The 16,908-nt window shown below is 44.8% G+C and overlaps 6 non-coding genes across 6 annotated transcripts; all 6 read left to right on the forward strand.

Annotated features, from left to right (window-relative positions):
• The first annotated feature begins 1,400 nt into the window (after window positions 1-1,400).
• Window positions 1,401-1,482, forward strand: trnal-aag (transfer RNA leucine (anticodon AAG)). The gene has a single exon. It is a non-coding gene; the product is annotated as a tRNA-Leu (tRNA).
• Window positions 1,483-4,309: 2,827 nt separating this feature from the next.
• trnal-aag (transfer RNA leucine (anticodon AAG)) lies at window positions 4,310-4,391 on the forward strand. Its single transcript has one exon. It is a non-coding gene; the product is annotated as a tRNA-Leu (tRNA).
• A 2,833-nt stretch (window positions 4,392-7,224) lies between these two features.
• On the forward strand, window positions 7,225-7,306 carry trnal-aag (transfer RNA leucine (anticodon AAG)). Its single transcript has one exon. It is a non-coding gene; the product is annotated as a tRNA-Leu (tRNA).
• A 2,833-nt stretch (window positions 7,307-10,139) lies between these two features.
• On the forward strand, window positions 10,140-10,221 carry trnal-aag (transfer RNA leucine (anticodon AAG)). Its single transcript has one exon. It is a non-coding gene; the product is annotated as a tRNA-Leu (tRNA).
• A 2,833-nt stretch (window positions 10,222-13,054) lies between these two features.
• trnal-aag (transfer RNA leucine (anticodon AAG)) lies at window positions 13,055-13,136 on the forward strand. The gene has a single exon. It is a non-coding gene; the product is annotated as a tRNA-Leu (tRNA).
• A 2,832-nt stretch (window positions 13,137-15,968) lies between these two features.
• On the forward strand, window positions 15,969-16,050 carry trnal-aag (transfer RNA leucine (anticodon AAG)). The gene has a single exon. It is a non-coding gene; the product is annotated as a tRNA-Leu (tRNA).
• Window positions 16,051-16,908: the final 858 nt, after the last annotated feature.

Here is a 16,908-nt window from a genome sequence, read left to right on the forward strand (position 1 = left end):
ACGAGCATTTGGAAACAGAAAGGTGAAAGGTAGAATGTCTTCAACTTTCAGTGTCGGATACCACTGAGCTGCAGCAGGGGCGGCTGTGGGCTTGCCAAATGTACCCCAAAGTCGTATCTGAAAGGCCTCATTTGGAAGCTGTCTGTCGTTATTCAAAGTGCGAGAATTGGCACCAGAGGTCCTGAATCATGTTTTGGAGCAGTTCGCACGTTAGTGGCTCATTCAATCAGCAACAGCAATGAAAGAAATTGCACTCTCAGAGGAAGCTCTGGACCTGTGCTTTCAAAACTAGTATTAAGGTGCGCCCCGAGATCTAAGCCATGTTGGAATTTAAACGGAGGAATCGACAAAGAGGCTGCAGAATAACATCGCATCCTTTTGGTTTTCTTTAAATCACTGATGAGCAGGAAAATGTCAACGGGGAGAGCGACTGGGAAAGTGAGGCAGTTGCAGCTCTGGTGAAACTCCTTCTTTTTGAGTCACTCAGCAACAAGAGGCGTGAAGGTGACTCAGGCGTGAGAGCTCTTCACATCGAGAACAAAAAGCAATCAAGTGCAGTTAGCACCTCTCCCGGAGTGGAGGTGGGGTGAGATAATTAGCTTTTGATTTCAGTTACTATGTTCAAAAACTGCCTTTTAAATTGAGGTGAACAGAAACTGCATTTCTAATAAGCACCATGGAATTTAGCAAGATTTATTGAGTCGCTTCTCGTTGATTCCCACGCAGGTTTCCAACTCAGTTGTATCGATGTGGCTCATGTCCAGGTGTGAACATCCCTGCAGCCAATTGCACGGTTTATGTAAAAGGCAAGGAAAGTGGCATCTCGAACTGGCCCCGAGGTCAGAGCATCCTCACACTGTGATCGGTCGTTCTCGGATTGTAATGCTACCTCCGCTTTTAGGCTGGAGAACATTCTTTGGGACTCTTATTCTGCAAAACAGACACAGTGACTGAAACTATGCTGCACGGTATGATGTGGAACACGGCCTGCTCAGCTTTGTGCATTTTCCCTGTAGTCCGGTGTGTTTCATGTTCCGTGTAAACGTGAAAGTTGTCCTGTTTCGAGCAATGGGTGAAATCATTTAGCAAAGCAAGAATCGAAATTGCAGTAATGTCAAGCAGTTCATGGTTATTTGACCAAATCATAAGCGAACATGTTTGCTCACGCACTCACAGATACATTTGTAGCTGAAAAGAGTCTGAGAAGATAGCCTCAGCTTACCATTGATTTTTATCCGGATTGATGAGCTATCATTATTTGTTGCGAAATTGATATTGTAGCCGGCACATCCAAGCAGCCGTGCGAGTCGGAGAGGAATCATGGAACCCATTTCACGTGACTTTCCATCTGTTGTCATGCAGGAGCTCAATTGGAAATGCAAGAAAATTGGGCGGCCGTTGGTAGTGTGGCCGAGCGGTCTAAGGCGCTGGATTAAGGCTCCAGTCTCGACAGGGGCGTGGGTTCGAATCCCACCACTGCCATTTCTACTGATCAGTTGCAACGACACAGCTTGTTAAAATGCTGTTTCCTTTCCCGCTGTACTTCTGTTCACAAAACAATTTGATTTGCTTCCCGGGGAATTAAATGTGTCGTGGGAAAGTGCCAAATTGGCTATGCTGTCTTGATCGTGTTCGCCTCCCGCGTGGAAAATTGCAAACAGCTCTACTGTTGCTTTATGTTCCAAGCATGTTGAGATTTTACTGGAACCGAATGGAGACTGCTATTTCATCGCTGTTGTGAAACAAAGTCCTGCGGTGAGTCGATTCATCGTTACTAGGCTTTCTGACGAATGGGAAAATCGTTCCGATGAATTTTGATGTCGTATGTTATTGAATTTCTCCAATTTCCTTCGTTTCCGTCCCGGAGACACCGGAAGGGAAAGGTGATCTAATCGAGACTGTGATTGGTGAAATTCACTTTTTGTGGCCTATTCTTATTATGTTCTTTCTTTCTCTCTTTTCAGCATTGTCTGGGATATGGTGGTGCACTGAGGCTCAAGTATCATTGAAAGAGTAGTTTGGAATTGCCCTGATGTTAGTTGTGAGATTACTTTATGGCTCATGCGCTCGGAGTGTCTCACGTTTAGCATTCATGCTCACTGTATCTGAAAATGCATTTGGTTTGCCAGTTTTGTTTCTGTTGCGTGTCAAATGTTTTCTGTTTTGCGATTCGTTCAATACATTACGAATTAACAGGCTTTCTGAGATAATTTCCAGCTGCAAAAACTCCTCAACTGAGAATCTGGGAAAATTTCACAGAGTATGGTCAGTCGGAGCAAAATTAAGGAAGTCCTTCGTTTCTGCAGTGTTTCACAATACTACAGTGAGCAGTCGAACAGACTAAAGATTGTGCCACAGACTGCGACGGCCAGCTCGGCTAAAAAGTTATCCTTTTAAAGCCGGTGTAAGCAACACAACGTTATTGGGCTACACCGGGTGAAAACAGATACTTCGGTGTATCTCGTTCATGCATACCACACAGCCAAAATTAAACAACTCCCATGAAACAACGAGCATTTGGAAACAGAAAGGTGAAAGGTAGAATGTCTTCAACTTTCAGTGTCGGATACCACTGAGCTGCAGCAGGGGCGGCTGTGGGCTTGTTTCTGTAGCATAGTGATCAGCACGTTCACCTTCCGCAAGATAGGTTCCCGCGGTCGAAACTGTTTTGTTCTTCATCTGCAGCCTTTTACATGGACAAGAACGGAGCTTTCCTGCTTGCTTTCCCATCTGCAAACCTGCCTTCGAATTTGCTTGAACAAATCTGCTCTCGTAGTGAAATGCAATGCATTTCCATTTGATTACTGTGCAGAGCATTGTAAAGATATTCTACAAACTGCTTCTGATCATGTGCCATTCAGTTTGAGAGTGTAGTTACCGATCCTTCCACGAAGAGCAATACTGCATTTGCATTCCTTGCTGAGGCGGCCCGGTTCAAAGACAGGGAAGAAGGTGATGCGCTGGTGTCACAGTGCACCACGGATTCCTGAACTATTCTGTCTGCCAAATGTACCCCAAAGTCGTATCTGAAAGGCCTCATTTGGAAGCTGTCTGTCGTTATTCAAAGTGCGAGAATTGGCAGCAGAGGTCCTGAATCATGTTTTGGAGCAGTTCGCACGTTAGTGGCTCATTCAATCAGCAACAGCAATGAAAGAAATTGCACTCTCAGAGGAAGCTCTGGACCTGTGCTTTCAAAGCTAGTATTAAGGTGCGCCCCGAGATCTAAGCCATGTTGGAATTTAAACGGAGGAATCGACAAAGAGGCTGCAGAATAACATCGCATCCTTTTGGTTTTCTTTAAATCACTGATGAGCAGGAAAATGTCAACGGGGAGAGCGACTGGGAAAGTGAGGCAGTTGCAGCTCTGGTGAAACTCCTTCTTTTTGAGTCACTCAGCAACAAGAAGCGTGAAGGTGACTCAGGCGTGAGAGCTCTTCACATCGAGAACAAAAAGCAATCAAGTGCAGTTAGCACCTCTCCCGGAGTGGAGGTGGGGTGAGATAATTAGCTTTTGATTTCAGTTACTATGTTCAAAAACTGCCTTTTAAATTGAGGTGAACAGAAACTGCATTTCTAATAAGCACCATGGAATTTAGCAAGATTTATTGAGTCGCTTCTCGTTGATTCCCACGCAGGTTTCCAACTCAGTTGTATCGATGTGGCTCATGTCCAGGTGTGAACATCCCTGCAGCCAATTGCACGGTTTATGTAAAAGGCAAGGAAAGTGGCATCTCGAACTGGCCCCGAGGTCAGAGCATCCTCACACTGTGATCGGTCGTTCTCGGATTGTAATGCTACCTCCGCTTTTAGGCTGGAGAACATTCTTTGGGACTCTTATTCTGCAAAACAGACACAGTGACTGAAACTATGCTGCACGGTATGATGTGGAACACGGCCTGCTCAGCTTTGTGCATTTTCCCTGTAGTCCGGTGTGTTTCATGTTCCGTGTAAACGTGAAAGTTGTCCTGTTTCGAGCAATGGGTGAAATCATTTAGCAAAGCAAGAATCGAAATTGCAGTAATGTCAAGCAGTTCATGGTTATTTGACCAAATCATAAGCGAACATGTTTGCTCACGCACTCACAGATACATTTGTAGCTGAAAAGAGTCTGAGAAGATAGCCTCAGCTTACCATTGATTTTTATCCGGATTGATGAGCTATCATTATTTGTTGCGAAATTGATATTGTAGCCGGCACATCCAAGCAGCCGTGCGAGTCGGAGAGGAATCATGGAACCCATTTCACGTGACTTTCCATCTGTTGTCATGCAGGAGCTCAATTGGAAATGCAAGAAAATTGGGCGGCCGTTGGTAGTGTGGCCGAGCGGTCTAAGGCGCTGGATTAAGGCTCCAGTCTCGACAGGGGCGTGGGTTCGAATCCCACCACTGCCATTTCTACTGATCAGTTGCAACGACACAGCTTGTTAAAATGCTGTTTCCATTCCCGCTGTACTTCTGTTCACAAAACAATTTGATTTGCTTCCCGGGGAATTAAATGTGTAGTGGGAAAGTGCCAAATTGGCTATGCTGTCTTGATCGTCTTCGCCTCCCGCGTGGAAAATTGCAAACAGCTCTACTGTTGCTTTATGTTCCAAGCATGTTGAGATTTTACTGGAACCGAATGGAGACTGCTATTTCATCGCTGTTGTGAAACAAAGTCCTGCGGTGAGTCGATTCATCGTTACTAGGATTTCTGACGAATGGGAAAATCGTTCCGATGAATTTTGATGTCGTATGTTATTGAATTTCTCCAATTTCCTTCGTTTCCGTCCCGGAGACACCGGAAGGGAAAGGTGATCTAATCGAGACTGTGATTGGTGAAATTCACTTTTTGTGGCCTATTCTTATTATGTTCTTTCTTTCTCTCTTTTCAGCATTGTCTGGGATATGGTGGTGCACTGAGGCTCAAGTATCATTGAAAGAGTAGTTTGGAATTGCCCTGATGTTAGTTGTGAGATTACTTTATGGCTCATGCGCTCGGAGTGTCTCACGTTTAGCATTCATGCTCACTGTATCTGAAAATGCATTTGGTTTGCCAGTTTTGTTTCTGTTGCGTGTCAAATGTTTTCTGTTTTGCGATTCGTTCAATACATTACGAATTAACAGGCTTTCTGAGATAATTTCCAGCTGCAAAAACTCCTCAACTGAGAATCTGGGAAAATTTCACAGAGTATGGTCAGTCGGAGCAAAAGTAAGGAAGTCCTTCGTTTCTGCAGTGTTTCACAATACTACCTTTCCAGTGAGCAGTCGAACAGACTAAAGATTGTGCCACAGACTGCGACGACCAGCTCGGCTAAAAAGTTATCCTTTTAAAGCCGGTGTAAGCAACACAACGTTATTGGGCTACACCGGGTGAAAACAGATACTTCGGTGTATCTCGTCCATGCATACCACACAGCCAAAATTAAACAACTCCCATGAAACAACGAGCATTTGGAAACAGAAAGGTGAAAGGTAGAATGTCTTCAACTTTCAGTGTCGGATACCACTGAGCTGCAGCAGGGGCGGCTGTGGGCTTGTTTCTGTAGCATAGTGATCAGCACGTTCACCTTCCGCAAGATAGGTTCCCGCGGTCGAAACTGTTTTGTTCTTCATCTGCAGCCATTTACATGGACAAGAACGGAGCTTTCCTGCTTGCTTTCCCATCTGCAAACCTGCCTTCGAATTTGCTTGAACAAATCTGCTCTCGTCGTGAAATGCAATGCATTTCCATTTGATTACTGTGCAGAGCATTGTAAAGATATTCTACAAACTGCTTCTGATCATGTGCCATTCAGTTTGAGAGTGTAGTTACCGATCCTTCCACGAAGAGCAATACTGCATTTGCATTCCTTGCTGAGGCGGCCCGGTTCAAAGACAGGGAAGAAGGTGATGCGCTGGTGTCACAGTGCACCACGGATTCCTGAACTATTCTGTCTGCCAAATGTACCCCAAAGTCGTATCTGAAAGGCCTCATTTGGAAGCTGTCTGTCGTTATTCAAAGTGCGAGAATTGGCACCAGAGGTCCTGAATCATGTTTTGGAGCAGTTCGCACGTTAGTGGCTCATTCAATCAGCAACAGCAATGAAAGAAATTGCACTCTCAGAGGAAGCTCTGGACCTGTGCTTTCAAAACTAGTATTAAGGTGCGCCCCGAGATCTAAGCCATGTTGGAATTTAAACGGAGGAATCGACAAAGAGGCTGCAGAATAACATCGCATCCTTTTGGTTTTCTTTAAATCACTGATGAGCAGGAAAATGTCAACGGGGAGAGCGACTGGGAAAGTGAGGCAGTTGCAGCTCTGGTGAAACTCCTTCTTTTTGAGTCACTCAGCAACAAGAGGCGTGAAGGTGACTCAGGCGTGAGAGCTCTTCACATCGAGAACAAAAAGCAATCAAGTGCAGTTAGCACCTCTCCCGGAGTGGAGGTGGGGTGAGATAATTAGCTTTTGATTTCAGTTACTATGTTCAAAAACTGCCTTTTAAATTGAGGTGAACAGAAACTGCATTTCTAATAAGCACCATGGAATTTAGCAAGATTTATTGAGTCGCTTCTCGTTGATTCCCACGCAGGTTTCCAACTCAGTTGTATCGATGTGGCTCATGTCCAGGTGTGAACATCCCTGCAGCCAATTGCACGGTTTATGTAAAAGGCAAGGAAAGTGGCATCTCGAACTGGCCCCGAGGTCAGAGCATCCTCACACTGTGATCGGTCGTTCTCGGATTGTAATGCTACCTCCGCTTTTAGGCTGGAGAACATTCTTTGGGACTCTTATTCTGCAAAACAGACACAGTGACTGAAACTATGCTGCACGGTATGATGTGGAACACGGCCTGCTCAGCTTTGTGCATTTTCCCTGTAGTCCGGTGTGTTTCATGTTCCGTGTAAACGTGAAAGTTGTCCTGTTTCGAGCAATGGGTGAAATCATTTAGCAAAGCAAGAATCGAAATTGCAGTAATGTCAAGCAGTTCATGGTTATTTGACCAAATCATAAGCGAACATGTTTGCTCACGCACTCACAGATACATTTGTAGCTGAAAAGAGTCTGAGAAGATAGCCTCAGCTTACCATTGATTTTTATCCGGATTGATGAGCTATCATTATTTGTTGCGAAATTGATATTGTAGCCGGCACATCCAAGCAGCCGTGCGAGTCGGAGAGGAATCATGGAACCCATTTCACGTGACTTTCCATCTGTTGTCATGCAGGAGCTCAATTGGAAATGCAAGAAAATTGGGCGGCCGTTGGTAGTGTGGCCGAGCGGTCTAAGGCGCTGGATTAAGGCTCCAGTCTCGACAGGGGCGTGGGTTCGAATCCCACCACTGCCATTTCTACTGATCAGTTGCAACGACACAGCTTGTTAAAATGCTGTTTCCTTTCCCGCTGTACTTCTGTTCACAAAACAATTTGATTTGCTTCCCGGGGAATTAAATGTGTCGTGGGAAAGTGCCAAATTGGCTATGCTGTCTTGATCGTGTTCGCCTCCCGCGTGGAAAATTGCAAACAGCTCTACTGTTGCTTTATGTTCCAAGCATGTTGAGATTTTACTGGAACCGAATGGAGACTGCTATTTCATCGCTGTTGTGAAACAAAGTCCTGCGGTGAGTCGATTCATCGTTACTTGGCTTTCTGACGAATGGGAAAATCGTTCCGATGAATTTTGATGTCGTATGTTATTGAATTTCTCCAATTTCCTTCGTTTCCGTCCCGGAGACACCGGAAGGGAAAGGTGATCTAATCGAGACTGTGATTGGTGAAATTCACTTTTTGTGGCCTATTCTTATTATGTTCTTTCTTTCTCTCTTTTCAGCATTGTCTGGGATATGGTGGTGCACTGAGGCTCAAGTATCATTGAAAGAGTAGTTTGGAATTGCCCTGATGTTAGTTGTGAGATTACTTTATGGCTCATGCGCTCGGAGTGTCTCACGTTTAGCATTCATGCTCACTGTATCTGAAAATGCATTTGGTTTGCCAGTTTTGTTTCTGTTGCGTGTCAAATGTTTTCTGTTTTGCGATTCGTTCAATACATTACGAATTAACAGGCTTTCTGAGATAATTTCCAGCTGCAAAAACTCCTCAACTGAGAATCTGGGAAAATTTCACAGAGTATGGTCAGTCGGAGCAAAAGTAAGGAAGTCCTTCGTTTCTGCAGTGTTTCACAATACTACCTTTCCAGTGAGCAGTCGAACAGACTAAAGATTGTGCCACAGACTGCGACGACCAGCTCGGCTAAAAAGTTATCCTTTTAAAGCCGGTGTAAGCAACACAACGTTATTGGGCTACACCGGGTGAAAACAGATACTTCGGTGTATCTCGTCCATGCATACCACACAGCCAAAATTAAACAACTCCCATGAAACAACGAGCATTTGGAAACAGAAAGGTGAAAGGTAGAATGTCTTCAACTTTCAGTGTCGGATACCACTGAGCTGCAGCAGGGGCGGCTGTGGGCTTGTTTCTGTAGCATAGTGATCAGCACGTTCACCTTCCGCAAGATAGGTTCCCGCGGTCGAAACTGTTTTGTTCTTCATCTGCAGCCATTTACATGGACAAGAACGGAGCTTTCCTGCTTGCTTTCCCATCTGCAAACCTGCCTTCGAATTTGCTTGAACAAATCTGCTCTCGTCGTGAAATGCAATGCATTTCCATTTGATTACTGTGCAGAGCATTGTAAAGATATTCTACAAACTGCTTCTGATCATGTGCCATTCAGTTTGAGAGTGTAGTTACCGATCCTTCCACGAAGAGCAATACTGCATTTGCATTCCTTGCTGAGGCGGCCCGGTTCAAAGACAGGGAAGAAGGTGATGCGCTGGTGTCACAGTGCACCACGGATTCCTGAACTATTCTGTCTGCCAAATGTACCCCAAAGTCGTATCTGAAAGGCCTCATTTGGAAGCTGTCTGTCGTTATTCAAAGTGCGAGAATTGGCACCAGAGGTCCTGAATCATGTTTTGGAGCAGTTCGCACGTTAGTGGCTCATTCAATCAGCAACAGCAATGAAAGAAATTGCACTCTCAGAGGAAGCTCTGGACCTGTGCTTTCAAAACTAGTATTAAGGTGCGCCCCGAGATCTAAGCCATGTTGGAATTTAAACGGAGGAATCGACAAAGAGGCTGCAGAATAACATCGCATCCTTTTGGTTTTCTTTAAATCACTGATGAGCAGGAAAATGTCAACGGGGAGAGCGACTGGGAAAGTGAGGCAGTTGCAGCTCTGGTGAAACTCCTTCTTTTTGAGTCACTCAGCAACAAGAGGCGTGAAGGTGACTCAGGCGTGAGAGCTCTTCACATCGAGAACAAAAAGCAATCAAGTGCAGTTAGCACCTCTCCCGGAGTGGAGGTGGGGTGAGATAATTAGCTTTTGATTTCAGTTACTATGTTCAAAAACTGCCTTTTAAATTGAGGTGAACAGAAACTGCATTTCTAATAAGCACCATGGAATTTAGCAAGATTTATTGAGTCGCTTCTCGTTGATTCCCACGCAGGTTTCCAACTCAGTTGTATCGATGTGGCTCATGTCCAGGTGTGAACATCCCTGCAGCCAATTGCACGGTTTATGTAAAAGGCAAGGAAAGTGGCATCTCGAACTGGCCCCGAGGTCAGAGCATCCTCACACTGTGATCGGTCGTTCTCGGATTGTAATGCTACCTCCGCTTTTAGGCTGGAGAACATTCTTTGGGACTCTTATTCTGCAAAACAGACACAGTGACTGAAACTATGCTGCACGGTATGATGTGGAACACGGCCTGCTCAGCTTTGTGCATTTTCCCTGTAGTCCGGTGTGTTTCATGTTCCGTGTAAACGTGAAAGTTGTCCTGTTTCGAGCAATGGGTGAAATCATTTAGCAAAGCAAGAATCGAAATTGCAGTAATGTCAAGCAGTTCATGGTTATTTGACCAAATCATAAGCGAACATGTTTGCTCACGCACTCACAGATACATTTGTAGCTGAAAAGAGTCTGAGAAGATAGCCTCAGCTTACCATTGATTTTTATCCGGATTGATGAGCTATCATTATTTGTTGCGAAATTGATATTGTAGCCGGCACATCCAAGCAGCCGTGCGAGTCGGAGAGGAATCATGGAACCCATTTCACGTGACTTTCCATCTGTTGTCATGCAGGAGCTCAATTGGAAATGCAAGAAAATTGGGCGGCCGTTGGTAGTGTGGCCGAGCGGTCTAAGGCGCTGGATTAAGGCTCCAGTCTCGACAGGGGCGTGGGTTCGAATCCCACCACTGCCATTTCTACTGATCAGTTGCAACGACACAGCTTGTTAAAATGCTGTTTCCTTTCCCGCTGTACTTCTGTTCACAAAACAATTTGATTTGCTTCCCGGGGAATTAAATGTGTCGTGGGAAAGTGCCAAATTGGCTATGCTGTCTTGATCGTGTTCGCCTCCCGCGTGGAAAATTGCAAACAGCTCTACTGTTGCTTTATGTTCCAAGCATGTTGAGATTTTACTGGAACCGAATGGAGACTGCTATTTCATCGCTGTTGTGAAACAAAGTCCTGCGGTGAGTCGATTCATCGTTACTAGGCTTTCTGACGAATGGGAAAATCGTTCCGATGAATTTTGATGTCGTATGTTATTGAATTTCTCCAATTTCCTTCGTTTCCGTCCCGGAGACACCGGAAGGGAAAGGTGATCTAATCGAGACTGTGATTGGTGAAATTCACTTTTTGTGGCCTATTCTTATTATGTTCTTTCTTTCTCTCTTTTCAGCATTGTCTGGGATATGGTGGTGCACTGAGGCTCAAGTATCATTGAAAGAGTAGTTTGGAATTGCCCTGATGTTAGTTGTGAGATTACTTTATGGCTCATGCGCTCGGAGTGTCTCACGTTTAGCATTCATGCTCACTGTATCTGAAAATGCATTTGGTTTGCCAGTTTTGTTTCTGTTGCGTGTCAAATGTTTTCTGTTTTGCGATTCGTTCAATACATTACGAATTAACAGGCTTTCTGAGATAATTTCCAGCTGCAAAAACTCCTCAACTGAGAATCTGGGAAAATTTCACAGAGTATGGTCAGTCGGAGCAAAAGTAAGGAAGTCCTTCGTTTCTGCAGTGTTTCACAATACTACCTTTCCAGTGAGCAGTCGAACAGACTAAAGATTGTGCCACAGACTGCGACGACCAGCTCGGCTAAAAAGTTATCCTTTTAAAGCCGGTGTAAGCAACACAACGTTATTGGGCTACACCGGGTGAAAACAGATACTTCGGTGTATCTCGTCCATGCATACCACACAGCCAAAATTAAACAACTCCCATGAAACAACGAGCATTTGGAAACAGAAAGGTGAAAGGTAGAATGTCTTCAACTTTCAGTGTCGGATACCACTGAGCTGCAGCAGGGGCGGCTGTGGGCTTGTTTCTGTAGCATAGTGATCAGCACGTTCACCTTCCGCAAGATAGGTTCCCGCGGTCGAAACTGTTTTGTTCTTCATCTGCAGCCATTTACATGGACAAGAACGGAGCTTTCCTGCTTGCTTTCCCATCTGCAAACCTGCCTTCGAATTTGCTTGAACAAATCTGCTCTCGTAGTGAAATGCAATGCATTTCCATTTGATTACTGTGCAGAGCATTGTAAAGATATTCTACAAACTGCTTCTGATCATGTGCCATTCAGTTTGAGAGTGTAGTTACCGATCCTTCCACGAAGAGCAATACTGCATTTGCATTCCTTGCTGAGGCGGCCCGGTTCAAAGACAGGGAAGAAGGTGATGCGCTGGTGTCACAGTGCACCACGGATTCCTGAACTATTCTGTCTGCCAAATGTACCCCAAAGTCGTATCTGAAAGGCCTCATTTGGAAGCTGTCTGTCGTTATTCAAAGTGCGAGAATTGGCACCAGAGGTCCTGAATCATGTTTTGGAGCAGTTCGCACGTTAGTGGCTCATTCAATCAGCAACAGCAATGAAAGAAATTGCACTCTCAGAGGAAGCTCTGGACCTGTGCTTTCAAAACTAGTATTAAGGTGCGCCCCGAGATCTAAGCCATGTTGGAATTTAAACGGAGGAATCGACAAAGAGGCTGCAGAATAACATCGCATCCTTTTGGTTTTCTTTAAATCACTGATGAGCAGGAAAATGTCAACGGGGAGAGCGACTGGGAAAGTGAGGCAGTTGCAGCTCTGGTGAAACTCCTTCTTTTTGAGTCACTCAGCAACAAGAGGCGTGAAGGTGACTCAGGCGTGAGAGCTCTTCACATCGAGAACAAAAAGCAATCAAGTGCAGTTAGCACCTCTCCCGGAGTGGAGGTGGGGTGAGATAATTAGCTTTTGATTTCAGTTACTATGTTCAAAAACTGCCTTTTAAATTGAGGTGAACAGAAACTGCATTTCTAATAAGCACCATGGAATTTAGCAAGATTTATTGAGTCGCTTCTCGTTGATTCCCACGCAGGTTTCCAACTCAGTTGTATCGATGTGGCTCATGTCCAGGTGTGAACATCCCTGCAGCCAATTGCACGGTTTATGTAAAAGGCAAGGAAAGTGGCATCTCGAACTGGCCCCGAGGTCAGAGCATCCTCACACTGTGATCGGTCGTTCTCGGATTGTAATGCTACCTCCGCTTTTAGGCTGGAGAACATTCTTTGGGACTCTTATTCTGCAAAACAGACACAGTGACTGAAACTATGCTGCACGGTATGATGTGGAACACGGCCTGCTCAGCTTTGTGCATTTTCCCTGTAGTCCGGTGTGTTTCATGTTCCGTGTAAACGTGAAAGTTGTCCTGTTTCGAGCAATGGGTGAAATCATTTAGCAAAGCAAGAATCGAAATTGCAGTAATGTCAAGCAGTTCATGGTTATTTGACCAAATCATAAGCGAACATGTTTGCTCACGCACTCACAGATACATTTGTAGCTGAAAAGAGTCTGAGAAGATAGCCTCAGCTTACCATTGATTTTTATCCGGATTGATGAGCTATCATTATTTGTTGCGAAATTGATATTGTAGCCGGCACATCCAAGCAGCCGTGCGAGTCGGAGAGGAATCATGGAACCCATTTCACGTGACTTTCCATCTGTTGTCATGCAGGAGCTCAATTGGAAATGCAAGAAAATTGGGCGGCCGTTGGTAGTGTGGCCGAGCGGTCTAAGGCGCTGGATTAAGGCTCCAGTCTCGACAGGGGCGTGGGTTCGAATCCCACCACTGCCATTTCTACTGATCAGTTGCAACGACACAGCTTGTTAAAATGCTGTTTCCTTTCCCGCTGTACTTCTGTTCACAAAACAATTTGATTTGCTTCCCGGGGAATTAAATGTGTCGTGGGAAAGTGCCAAATTGGCTATGCTGTCTTGATCGTGTTCGCCTCCCGCGTGGAAAATTGCAAACAGCTCTACTGTTGCTTTATGTTCCAAGCATGTTGAGATTTTACTGGAACCGAATGGAGACTGCTATTTCATCGCTGTTGTGAAACAAAGTCCTGCGGGGAGTCGATTCATCGTTACTTGGCTTTCTGACGAATGGGAAAATCGTTCCGATGAATTTTGATGTCATATGTTATTGAATTTCTCCAATTTCCTTCGTTTCCGTCCCGGAGACACCGGAAGGGAAAGGTGATCTAATCGAGACTGTGATTGGTGAAATTCACTTTTTGTGGCCTATTCTTATTATGTTCTTTCTTTCTCTCTTTTCAGCATTGTCTGGGATATGGTGGTGCACTGAGGCTCAAGTATCATTGAAAGAGTAGTTTGGAATTGCCCTGATGTTAGTTGTGAGATTACTTTATGGCTCATGCGCTGGGAGTGTCTCACGTTTAGCATTCATGCTCACTGTATCTGAAAATGCATTTGGTTTGCCAGTTTTGTTTCTGTTGCGTGTCAAATGTTTTCTGTTTTGCGATTCGTTCAATACATTACGAATTAACAGGCTTTCTGAGATAATTTCCAGCTGCAAAAACTCCTCAACTGAGAATCTGGGAAAATTTCACAGAGTATGGTCAGTCGGAGCAAAAGTAAGGAAGTCCTTCGTTTCTGCAGTGTTTCACAATACTACCTTTCCAGTGAGCAGTCGAACAGACTAAAGATTGTGCCACAGACTGCGACGGCCAGCTCGGCTAAAAAGTTATCCTTTTAAAGCCGGTGTAAGCAACACCACGTTATTGGGCTACACCGGGTGAAAACAGATACTTCGGTGTATCTCGTCCATGCATACCACACAGCCAAAATTAAACAACTCCCATGAAACAACGAGCATTTGGAAACAGAAAGGTGAAAGGTAGAATGTCTTCAACTTTCAGTGTCGGATACCACTGAGCTGCAGCAGGGGCGGCTGTGGGCTTGTTTCTGTAGCATAGTGATCAGCACGTTCACCTTCCGCAAGATAGGTTCCCGCGGTCGAAACTGTTTTGTTCTTCATCTGCAGCCTTTTACATGGACAAGAACGGAGCTTTCCTGCTTGCTTTCCCATCTGCAAACCTGCCTTCGAATTTGCTTGAACAAATCTGCTCTCGTAGTGAAATGCAATGCATTTCCATTTGATTACTGTGCAGAGCATTGTAAAGATATTCTACAAACTGCTTCTGATCATGTGCCATTCAGTTTGAGAGTGTAGTTACCGATCCTTCCACGAAGAGCAATACTGCATTTGCATTCCTTGCTGAGGCGGCCCGGTCAAAGACAGGGAAGAAGGTGATGCGCTGGTGTCACAGTGCACCACGGATTCCTGAACTATTCTGTCTGCCAAATGTACCCCAAAGTCGTATCTGAAAGGCCTCATTTGGAAGCTGTCTGTCGTTATTCAAAGTGCGAGAATTGGCACCAGAGGTCCTGAATCATGTTTTGGAGCAGTTCGCACGTTAGTGGCTCATTCAATCAGCAACAGCAATGAAAGAAATTGCACTCTCAGAGGAAGCTCTGGACCTGTGCTTTCAAAGCTAGTATTAAGGTGCGCCCCGAGATCTAAGCCATGTTGGAATTTAAACGGAGGAATCGACAAAGAGGCTGCAGAATAACATCGCATCCTTTTGGTTTTCTTTAAATCACTGATGAGCAGGAAAATGTCAACGGGGAGAGCGACTGGGATAGTGAGGCAGTTGCAGCTCTGGTGAAACTCCTTCTTTTTGAGTCACTCAGCAACAAGAGGCGTGAAGGTGACTCAGGCGTGAGAGCTCTTCACATCGAGAACAAAAAGCAATCAAGTGCAGTTAGCACCTCTCCCGGAGTGGAGGTGGGGTGAGATAATTAGCTTTTGATTTCAGTTACTATGTTCAAAAACTGCCTTTTAAATTGAGGTGAACAGAAACTGCATTTCTAATAAGCACCATGGAATTTAGCAAGATTTATTGAGTCGCTTCTCGTTGATTCCCACGCAGGTTTCCAACTCAGTTGTATCGATGTGGCTCATGTCCAGGTGTGAACATCCCTGCAGCCAATTGCACGGTTTATGTAAAAGGCAAGGAAAGTGGCATCTCGAACTGGCCCCGAGGTCAGAGCATCCTCACACTGTGATCGGTCGTTCTCGGATTGTAATGCTACCTCCGCTTTTAGGCTGGAGAACATTCTTTGGGACTCTTATTCTGCAAAACAGACACAGTGACTGAAACTATGCTGCACGGTATGATGTGGAACACGGCCTGCTCAGCTTTGTGCATTTTCCCTGTAGTCCGGTGTGTTTCATGTTCCGTGTAAACGTGAAAGTTGTCCTGTTTCGAGCAATGGGTGAAATCATTTAGCAAAGCAAGAATCGAAATTGCAGTAATGTCAAGCAGTTCATGGTTATTTGACCAAATCATAAGCGAACATGTTTGCTCACGCACTCACAGATACATTTGTAGCTGAAAAGAGTCTGAGAAGATAGCCTCAGCTTACCATTGATTTTTATCCGGATTGATGAGCTATCATTATTTGTTGCGAAATTGATATTGTAGCCGGCACATCCAAGCAGCCGTGCGAGTCGGAGAGGAATCATGGAACCCATTTCACGTGACTTTCCATCTGTTGTCATGCAGGAGCTCAATTGGAAATGCAAGAAAATTGGGCGGCCGTTGGTAGTGTGGCCGAGCGGTCTAAGGCGCTGGATTAAGGCTCCAGTCTCGACAGGGGCGTGGGTTCGAATCCCACCACTGCCATTTCTACTGATCAGTTGCAACGACACAGCTTGTTAAAATGCTGTTTCCATTCCCGCTGTACTTCTGTTCACAAAACAATTTGATTTGCTTCCCGGGGAATTAAATGTGTAGTGGGAAAGTGCCAAATTGGCTATGCTGTCTTGATCGTCTTCTCCTCCCGCGTGGAAAATTGCAAACAGCTCTACTGTTGCTTTATGTTCCAAGCATGTTGAGATTTTACTGGAACCGAATGGAGACTGCTATTTCATCGCTGTTGTAAAACAAAGTCCTGCGGTGAGTCGATTCATCGTTACTAGGCTTTCTGACGAATGGGAAAATCGTTCCGATGAATTTTGATGTCGTATGTTATTGAATTTCTCCAATTTCCTTCGTTTCCGTCCCGGAGACACCGGAAGGGAAAGGTGATCTAATCGAGACTGTGATTGGTGAAATTCACTTTTTGTGGCCTATTCTTATTATGTTCTTTCTTTCTCTCTTTTCAGCATTGTCTGGGATATGGTGGTGCACTGAGGCTCAAGTATCATTGAAAGAGTAGTTTGGAATTGCCCTGATGTTAGTTGTGAGATTACTTTATGGCTCATGCGCTCGGAGTGTCTCACGTTTAGCATTCATGCTCACTGTATCTGAAAATGCATTTGGTTTGCCAGTTTTGTTTCTGTTGCGTGTCAAATGTTTTCTGTTTTGCGATTCGTTCAATACATTACGAATTAACAGGCTTTCTGAGATAATTTCCAGCTGCAAAAACTCCTCAACTGAGAATCTGGGAAAATTTCACAGAGTATGGTCAGTCGGAGCAAAAGTAAGGAAGTCCTTCGTTTCTGCAGTGTTTCACAATACTACCTTTCCAGTGAGCAGTCG

Source organism: Hemiscyllium ocellatum, unplaced genomic scaffold (assembly GCF_020745735.1).
Source record: "Hemiscyllium ocellatum isolate sHemOce1 unplaced genomic scaffold, sHemOce1.pat.X.cur. scaffold_1787_pat_ctg1, whole genome shotgun sequence".
In the NCBI taxonomy this organism is placed as follows: domain Eukaryota; kingdom Metazoa; phylum Chordata; class Chondrichthyes; order Orectolobiformes; family Hemiscylliidae; genus Hemiscyllium; species Hemiscyllium ocellatum.